This window comes from Anser cygnoides, chromosome Z, assembly GCF_040182565.1.
Source record: "Anser cygnoides isolate HZ-2024a breed goose chromosome Z, Taihu_goose_T2T_genome, whole genome shotgun sequence".
Lineage (NCBI taxonomy): Eukaryota > Metazoa > Chordata > Aves > Anseriformes > Anatidae > Anser > Anser cygnoides.
The window spans coordinates 10455714-10465509 of record NC_089912.1 but is presented as its reverse complement, the minus strand read 5'-3'; the positions used below and the strand labels follow the sequence as shown (position 1 = coordinate 10465509).

Below are 9796 nucleotides of genomic sequence, written 5' to 3'. Positions count from 1 at the left end.
TTATTTTATTCACTTATTTCAGTCTCTTCATAAAGCCTTTCCCCTGAGCCTCTCTTTGACATTGTAATGGATCAAATACACTGTCTTCCATAAACAGATGTACTGGGTTTAAATGTCAAAGTTTTGGTAGCAGGGGGCTGCAGAGGTGGCCTCTATGAGCAGGGCCCAGCAGCTGCCCCACATTAGATAAGGGCCAGTTTCAGCCAGCTCCAAAGGGACCCGCTGCAGGCCAGAGCCAAGCCAGTTAAGTGTTGTTTGCGCCTCTGTGAGAGCAGATTTAAGAAAGGGGAAAACAAACGAACAAACAAACAAAACAAAAAAATGCTGTGACACAGCAGCTGGGAGAGCGAGAAGTAACAAGCAGCCCTGCAGCCCCCAAGGTGAGTGCAGCAGGAGGGCAGGAGGTGCTCCAGGCACGCAGCAGCAGTTCCCCTGCGGCCTGTGGAGAGGCCCCTGGTGGAGCAGGCTGTCCCCCGGCAGCCCATGGGTCCCACACGGAGCAGATCTCCACGCTGCAGCCCGTGGAGGAGCCCCCGGTGGAGCAGGTGGATGTGGCCTGGAGGAGGCTGCGGCCCATGGAGAGGCCCCGCAGGAGCAGGCCCCGGGCCGGAGCTGCAGCCCGTGGAGAGGAGCCCACGCAGGAGCAGGGGGTCTGGGGGGAGCTGCCGCCCGTGGGGGACCCGTGCTGGAGCAGTTTGCTCCTGGGGGATGGACGGACCCCGTGGTACGGAGCCATGTGGGAGCAGTTCCTGAAGAGCTGCTGCCTGTGGGCAGCCCCCGCAGGCTCAGTTTGGGAAGGACGGCATCCCGTGGGAGGGACCCCACGTGGAGCAGGGGCAGAGAGTGACCGTGAAGGAGCGGCGAAAACGAAGCTTCAGGGACTGACTGCGGCCCACATTCCCCGTTTCCCTGCGCTGCTTGGTGGGAGGATGTAAAAGAGGGTGGGTGGGGGGAAGATGTTTTTAGTTTCTCATTGCTCTAGCTTGTTAGTAATATATAATAAATTTTACTAATCTCCCTATTCTAGGTCTGTTTTGTCAATGACATAATTGTTGAGTGATCTCCCTGTGCTTATCTCAACCCTTGAGCCCTTTTCATTGTATTTTCTCTCCCTTTGAGGAGGGGGAGTGAGAGAGTGGTTGTGGTGAAGCTCAGATGTCTGGCAAGGTAAAAGCACCATAACAGATTCCAATGATGCACTCTCCAAGCCTAGAAAATAATTGTCTTCCTGATTTTGTTGAGAACATACAGAGCCAGGTTGTCATGAGTCTGCAGTGTGCAACAAAAATATTACTGAGTACAGTCCTCCCTGTCTGGGGACAGGTTGACCTCCCTTAGAGATTAAGTTATTAAGGAAATTCTTTCCAAAAACGTCTTCTGAATAGCATTCTCTCTGTGCTAGTGAGTGAAGCACAAAATAAACATAGACAAATACAATTAAGCATTTTGCAATGAAAATACAAAGCTTCCTTGTACTCTTCTGATCAAAATGGTTAAATGTGCAGAATTCACTGCTTGAGCCTTGGATCAAGATGATCAGTCTTCTGCAAATGCCCTTCACAAATGCAGTTAATGCATTTACCATCAAGGATGCACTTTTGACAACCTGAGTTTTAGCCCACCCATCCCAACAAGGTTGGATGAGCAGAGAACTTTACACACTGCATAGTAAGCAGATACTAAATTGATGAGTGTCACAGAAATATAAAAGATGACAAAAAATAAACAATATTTTCTTTTTTCTCCTGTAAATTTATTGACATGCACTCTACCAATGGCTATCCCAAAGTAAATCCGTCATGAAGATAACATCACATAATCAATGTGTTTGGAGGGGACCTTGAAAGGTCTGTGGTGCAAGCTTATGCCCAAAAGCAGAATCAGCTATGGGGTCAAACCAAGATGCTTAGGGCTTTGTCCAGCTGGGGTGTGATGATAACCTCCTTCTCCAAGTCTCTAGAGTAGGACGCTCTGCTGGACCTCTTACCAATAAGAAGGGGCTCACTGGGGATGTGACAGTCAAAGGCAACCAAGTTCAAACACAAGAAGCAAGCACGCAGAGGGTGGAGGCAGGTACAGATAACCTGGAAGGAATATAGAGACATTGTTTGAGCATGCTGGTATGAGTTTAAGAAAGCCAATGCCCATATGGACTTGTATCTGTTCAGGGATGGCAAAGACAACAAGAAAGGCCTCTAAAAGTACCTAGGTAACAAAAGTAAGGTTGGGGAAAATGTGGGCCTGTTGCTGAATACAATGGCGACCCACATTACACAGGACATGAAAAAGGCTGAGGGATCCAGTCCAGACAGCAAGGAAGACAGTGTCAAAAGCCTTACTGAAGTTCAGGTAGACAACATCCACTGCTCTCCCTGGGTCTACCAGGCTAGTCTTTTCATCAAGGAAGTTTATCAGCTTGGTTACAGATGACTTTCCTTTGGTGAATCCATGCTGTCTGGTCAGATCTGTTGTTTGTTTCTTTATTTGGTTTGCTTTTTCAAAGCTAATGTCAGCAACCAGAAATTACATGCCTGGGGACTTGTTCTGACCTGGCAGCAGAAAAGCTGCGCAGCTCGCCGAAGTGATGGAGGCTAAACTTTGTCATCATCTGGTGTGGTGAGCATGGCCTCAAAATAAATAAATAAATAAATAAATAGTAATAGTAATAATAATAATAATAATAATAATAATAATAATAATAATAATAATAATAATAAGTCAGAAACCAAGAAGAGAGAAGAAGAAAGAAGCCAAAGCCAGTTCCCTGACAAAGGAGTCAGATCTCCTGGCAGGGCGAGTGCATGAAAACCTCTAGGACTTTTCCACCCTTCTTACCTTCAGAAGGTGCAGGAAGATCCGCTTTAGGTGCTAGATCCAAAAGCACCCTGGTTCCAGGCTTGTTCAGACATACTTGCAACCTTTATTGTGGCTAGTCCTGCAAAGCACACTAATCTCAAAATCTCTGTTAGTCTGAAGACATTTTTTTATCACCACATCTGGTCTCAAGCAAGAGCACACTATTTTCATTTCAGTTTCTTTGTGAGTTTCACATTATATACAAAACACAAATACTACACATAACAAAATTTATCCTTCTGAAGGAGGGTGCTTGTCACACCATGGTTTAATTGTTAACCTCTGGTTCAGTTTAGTAGCAGGACCATTAACTATTCTGCTGACTTCTGGGAAGAAGGTATCTCTACCCAGCTGTGTTCAAAGGAGAGCAGCATTTTTAGTAGGGACAGAATAATCCAATAATCCCTTAAAAGGAACATTTAAACTGTCCACTTAATGAAGTCTTATGTCACAGGAAATAACAGAGAGGAAGCTTTTTCATCCAGGCTAAAATCTATGTATTTAAGGATGCAGTTGTCCCTAAATCAAGATCTTCCTGACTGAATGCTGAACTCAGGGCAAGACTCTCTCAATCAGATACTAGACCCTAGCCACGGATCTTTGTACCATCAGGCTTTTAGGCGGACAACACAATAAGAGAGACCTCTCTGACATCTCAGGGAGCTGCTTGAAGCATGTATAGATAGGGGCAAGGCTTTTATTTCCATATGAATGTTTTTGAATCTATCTTCTTTGGTGTCTGGGTTAATTATTGTAAGAAAATTCTGTTCTTCTACCTTAAGATACACCTGGTGTTACAAAAATCATCAAGGTAATTAGCTAAGAGGAGGGCAACTGTCAGGTATCTGAGAGATGGAGTGGCCCTCTCCGCTCACAAGGGGTGGGTTTCACAGGGGGATGGTGTGCTTGGCACTCAGGGGCTTTTCAGGGGAGTGGTATGGATAGTAAATTGGCTGTGAACAGCACCAGGCAGAGACTTCTCAGCATGCAGCAGATACAGAGCACATGGGAGAAAATCATGTTTACAGGTCTGTCTGCAAACTAAAACCACCATCCTCCCGCCCACCCTCTTCTATCCCCCCCCCCCCCAACCCGAACAGTGCAGGGGAAGGGGGAATGGGAGTCCATCCTTCAGGACCATGAAGTCCATCCCCCAGGAGCAAACTGCTCCAGCACGGGTCCCCCACGGGTGGGCGGCAGCTCCCCCCAGACCCCCTGCTCCTGCGTGGGCTCCTCTCCACGGGCTGCAGCTCCGGCCCGGGGCCTGCTCCTGCGGGGGCTCTCCATGGGCCGCAGCCTCCTCCAGGCCACATCCACCTGCTCCACCGGGGGCTCCTCCACGGGCTGCAGCGTGGAGATCTGCTCCGTGTGGGACCCGTGGGTGCAGGGGGACAGCCTGCTCCACCAGGGGCCTCTCCACAGGCCGCAGGGGAACTGCTGCTGCCTGCCTGGAGCACCTCCTGCCCTCCTGCTGCACTGCCTTTGGGGGCTGCAGGGCTGGCTCTCTCACATTTCTCACTCCTCTCTCTCAGCTGCTGTGGTGCAGCAGTTCTTTTCCCCTTCTTAAATATGCTCAGAGAGGCGCAAACAACATCACTTATTGGCTTAGCTCTGATCAGTGGTGGGTCCTTTTGGAGCCAGCTGAAACTGGCCCTTATCTAATGTGGGGCAGCTTCTGGATTCTTCTCACAGAGGCCACCCCTGCTACCCCCTGCTATCAAAACCTTGACACGTAAAACCATCCTCCCATAAACATAGGATCAAACTCATTTTTTTCCAAAAGAACAGATTAAAGCCAATAGCTAGACATGAGCTTAAAACCCGAAGATCAGTATCTAAACAACTTTGCAAAACTATTTAAGGAAGCAAAATGGTTCCACTTTTTTTTTTTTTTTTAAGAGAAATTTTATGAGGTTTTGTATGAAAATACAAGAATATGGGAATGTGAATATGAGAAACAGGGCTTCAGTTTATCTTATACATATCAGAAGATACTAGATTATAGTAAACCTTTATGAATATGACTAGTGGAGGTGCCTTAAGTCTTGCGACTCTTTCTAAAGCATTAAAAACAGTACTACAAAGATATAGCTGGAGAGGTAACAGGTAGTCTTCAAAGACATAGACGTCACCTAGGAATCATGCTTTTATGGATTTCCATAAATGTTGAGTTTCATTTTTGCTTTCAAAAAATTCTTCCCCGTTAGTGAATAACGATTCAAAATGGATACCCAGAGAAATTAATACCTATATAGAATACTTAGACTTGTTTTCTCCCAAAATATTTTTGAATATCAAGCAGTAGTTCTATTTCAATCAAATGCTCTATTTCTCTCCTGTAATTTAGTTTGTAATACAGCTGTCCATCTAGTTCACATGCAGTTCATTATAGCTTTTAATTTTTAACAATGCCATTGAGCTGGATGCATGAAAAAGATAATGGGTAGGCATCTGTCGTTCTTGTGGTAATGAAAAGACTGTCTTGGCTATACATTTTTAAATTATTTTTAAACATTAATGCTTTTGAAAAGAACAATTAGACCAGGGTTTGTCTTCCCAGGTGCTTGGCTAGACAATCACATCTTGTCTTGAAAAATACTTACATTGCTCCTACAGAATGTACCCAACTTCAAGACTTGCAAACATATGTCAGTAAAAACCTGTTCTTTCAGTTTGACAGATTATGTATACCAAAATAGGTTTATAAATGGCTACCCAGCACCTGCCCATCTTTTAACTAGCTATTCCTTAAAAGGCTGTTTTAAAACTTAATCATTAATTCACATCACAGTATGACAACTCTCTTATATGTGAATTTTTATACATGAGGGAAAAAGGGCCTGGAAAAAGCATTTGTATATAAGTTCAGAGGTCAGTGTTTCATATCTCAGAATTAAATGTTTTAATGGAGTAGATTACTAACCGGGCCCTATATTCTCTAAAGATAATTAGGAGCCTAGCTCTCACTGATTTTAATGGGACTTAATTATCTAAGAATCTTTTAAGAATAATTAATTATATGGCATTGCAATATATACCAGAAGTGACTTACATTTAACACAGCATGGCTTTGATCTCAAAAGGAAAACTGTAGGCATGCTACAGTCTACATATGAGTAGTAATCTAGGGCTATTGTGCTTCATCTGGTTGAATCTGCAGGCTGAGAGGCAAGAGAGAATACCTGAGATAATGTGATACAGGTGTGTAATTTACTAAATTGCTGAAGTGGATGCAGAGAATGGACCAAATGGGTAAAAATGAGAAAAAGAAAAAAAGAAAAAAAAAAAAAAGGATCATCTGGTGTGAAAAATCACAATAATTTCAACAAAAGTCAAGAAAATAGCTTGCGCTGACTGACATTCATCAACTTTCATGAACTTCCAAAAACCATATACATTATTGGAGAAACAACAGGGGCAGCTATTTCATTTCCAAACAGCAATCAAAAGTCTACTTTCAGCACAGAGTTGGGAGATGCAATAAGAATTAGATTTTAGGAATTACTGCACTCTGAATTCTGTTATTTTCTTCTTGAAAGCTAAGAAAAATTTGTTCTTATGGGAAGAATGGATTTTAAATTATTGTGAAGGGGCATCAACAGCTATTTGTGAATCATTGCAAAATATTCTTCCTTCACAGATTAATAATAGAGACATGATAAATGCTAAGTTTGTTCTTAATACTCTTAAGTTTGACAGGACTTAAGTAGGATGTATTCAGTTTTTAAAGAGATTCTATCTGTACAACAAAACTCAAATTATTTCATTACATGTTACCTTATCAAAACCAAACATAGTGATGGCCATAGGTTGTAGGAAACAGTCAGGTATCTCTGACTATTAGCCATAATAACAGGATAACAGCCAAAATGTTTTATGAGCTTTGTATTGGATTATTTGGTAAGTGTTTGAAACTGGCGACAAATATAAACAGGTGACTATTATGGCAGAAGTATACATCAATATTATTTTATCAGATAACCTGAAAGACAGCAAAGGCACAGATAGAAACCTTAAAATGAACAGCAGGCGCTGTGCTGCTACAGGTTACTCTATTTGCACAGCTGTTACAAAGCCAGGTTTTTATATTTTAAAAGTTTTTTTTTTAAAGGTTATCCACCACTGTGCAATACTTAAGAGTAGGATAATATGTTACTGATACACTTTAAGAAGTTCTAAACATTATTTTATTTGAGAAGTCACCAAAATTATGTTCATTAAAATCTGTCAGGGAAAGAAACTAGAAATATGGGAAATAAACATTTTAATGTGAAATATTTTTCAGATCCAAAGCAGAAATCTGTGGGAAAATCAAAGCTTCAATCCAGAAACCAAAGTCTGAAGTGGGAAAAAAACATGTATAGGCTTTTGGCCTGCACTCCTGCTCTGCCTAACTAAGTGTTCTATTTAATGGCAACAAATTTTCTTAGGAGAAAGTGTGTTGATTTCACTTTAAAAATCTCTCGGCTTTCATTGCAAGATGAAAAAAGACACTTCTCATTTACTCCTATCACAATTTGTGACACTAATGTGTTACTTCAATATGAGTTTATGCAAGCAAGAAGAGGGAAAAAAGATCCTGACAGGCTGTGATGCAGCGCCATCATCTTGAAGAAATTTTCAGCAGTGGCTTTCAAGCCAAATAAGCCTGCTCTGTGGGGAACACACTGCAGCAATGCACAATCCTCAACTAAGCAACACAGCTGCAGAGGAGAAACTCTCACAGTGAAGTAAAATGGATTCATCAGGGGGCAAAGGATGGGCATTGCCTTGAACATTACGGGATTTGGAGCCAGCATCAGGAAGAGGAATTTGCAGAGCTCAGTCCTGCAGATGTCACAACCATCAGGGAGCTCAGTTTTGAAAAATTAACATTATTTCCAAACATGCATGCTTCAGCTTCTCCTGCTCTCCCCCTCCAGGTTAACATAATTTTCTGGACCCCCAGGCCTTGATATAATCATGGCTATTCCCCAGTGATTCAGACTTCTGTAAAATCCAGAGAAAGATGGAGAGAACAGGGTCTGAGGTGTTGAATGGTACAGGGAGGGTTGCATGGGAGGAAGCTCGACTTCTGCTCCCTGGGACCTCTGCTAGGTGACTTGGTAGAACATGTAACATGTGCAGCATGCTCCAGCAAAGCAGATTATATAAAACATCCTGCTATTCAATTTTAAGTTGCACAGGTACTGCTCATGGCTCATATCATAACAAGGGAAGAGCTCTGTCTCACAACTGGACTTCGTCTTGCTGCTCAGTTGAGTAGAAATGTCTCTGATGCAGATGCAGACAAAGAAGACCTTACTTCATTCTTCACTGCCCTTTTAAGTAAAACACAACATGAGAAGAGAGTTCAGAAGCTAGATAGTCAGCCAGTAGGCTTTCTTTGTGTTCTCTTCAGAAAACAGATGGAATGGCTGAGCTGAAATTTGAAGGAGTTAGAAATTGCCATCATGATCTGGACATGTCGGTTTACCTTGCTTCCAATCACTATTTTTGGTCCTGTGTAGTTAGATCACTGGTGTCTCTGTGAAAGACTGGCTCCAAACCCTAGGTCTGCCTGATGTGGAGTACCATGGAGTTGCAGCAGTGCTGTCAACCACGAGGGTCCTGCAGTGATACTGATAATTTTGCAGTCAACTACACATGATAGAAGGGCAGTAACAGACTGTAACAGACTGTATTTCCTGCACATGGCCACATGGCCAGTCGTTTAGACAGCCTGAACACTTTCAGGCTGTTTATGACCATGATAAACTGAAAATCTATGATGTATCATGTGACAAGGAAAGCTGCAAAGCTTGATTTTTTACTTTTTTTAAAAAAAATATATATATTTTGGATCAGAAAACTAAAAGCACTTTCAAGGCTAAGGTTGTGCCAGTAGAGGGTGGTCTTAAATACTTCAAAGACTGAAGATCAATTTGTCTTAAAGAACAAAAAATTAGGCTCATCACTAGTTTACAAATGAACTTTTTATCAAATGTCGTCCATATAATTTTTCTACTCATGAATCTCTCCACATTTTCAAATTTCAGCCATCATGCATAGTTTATTCCCACTACAGATAAATAAAACACTATGAAATCTGCAATTGTCAGAAATAGAAGCACTGGGAGCTAAATGAAAAACCTACACAGAGGTTTACTCAAGAATTTAGGGGGGAAAAGGCAGAGCAACCATTTTCTTAAATAAAAATAATCCAGTCTTTCTGTACTGTTTTCTTCATTTCTGGATTTTAACTGGCAAAAGGGTTGACAAATATCTTTCTTTTGCAAGGTATTCCAAGCCTATCTGAAAAAGGAAATATCTGAGCATGGTTAATTGCTCAGATTTCAAGCTAAACTTATTAAAGCTGAAACACTTTGGACACAGGTCTGGCTTTGCTCTGCTGCTTTGTCCATCATGTGAGAACAATTTACACTGTTTCAGGACTCTGTCTGTTCAAGCTCAATCAGAGCTTAGGTTGTGTTTGCGCTCTGTCCATCTCGAGAGGGAAATAAATAAATAAATAAATAAAAATTAGAGGAAATATGTGAGCACATAGTGTGATCTGAAGTAATTCAAGTACCTGCTCCATTAGACCTCTCTGCTACCCATGCATGATACCTGTACAGCCTAATACAAGCAACAATAACAACATTTGTGAACACAGCCAAACACATGGAGGGAAGAAAATACTGGCTCCAGTATTGCTTTGCCATTTTAATCTCAGGAATGTTAAAAGCATGTCTTTTTGTCATACCACAACTTGTGCTTCCAGTCCTCAATTCAGAAAGCACAGTTTTGAGACTGAAAGCTTTGCTTAACAAGAGCTCTCTCAGCAACTGAAGACAGAATTACACACATAAATTTTCTGTCATTCCCATCAAAAAACAACTCAAGGTCACACTTCAGCAGTACAGAGGCAGTGATGTTTTTCCAGTCATTAGAATTCACA

The 9796-nt window shown here is 42.0% G+C and overlaps 1 long non-coding RNA gene across 2 annotated transcripts; it reads right to left on the bottom strand.

Annotated features, from left to right (window-relative positions):
• Nucleotides 1–1174: 1174 nt before the first annotated feature.
• Nucleotides 1175–5827, bottom strand: LOC136789053 (uncharacterized). 2 transcript variants are annotated; one of them, XR_010827793.1, is made up of 3 exons: nucleotides 2836–5827; nucleotides 2340–2627; nucleotides 1175–2084 (listed from the first exon to the last, which is right to left on the bottom strand). It is a non-coding gene; the product is annotated as an uncharacterized lncRNA (long non-coding RNA). The 2 variants fall into 2 exon arrangements; XR_010827792.1 differs by having other exon boundaries at nucleotides 1178–2084; nucleotides 2550–2627.
• Between the last annotated feature and the right edge of the window lie 3969 nt (nucleotides 5828–9796).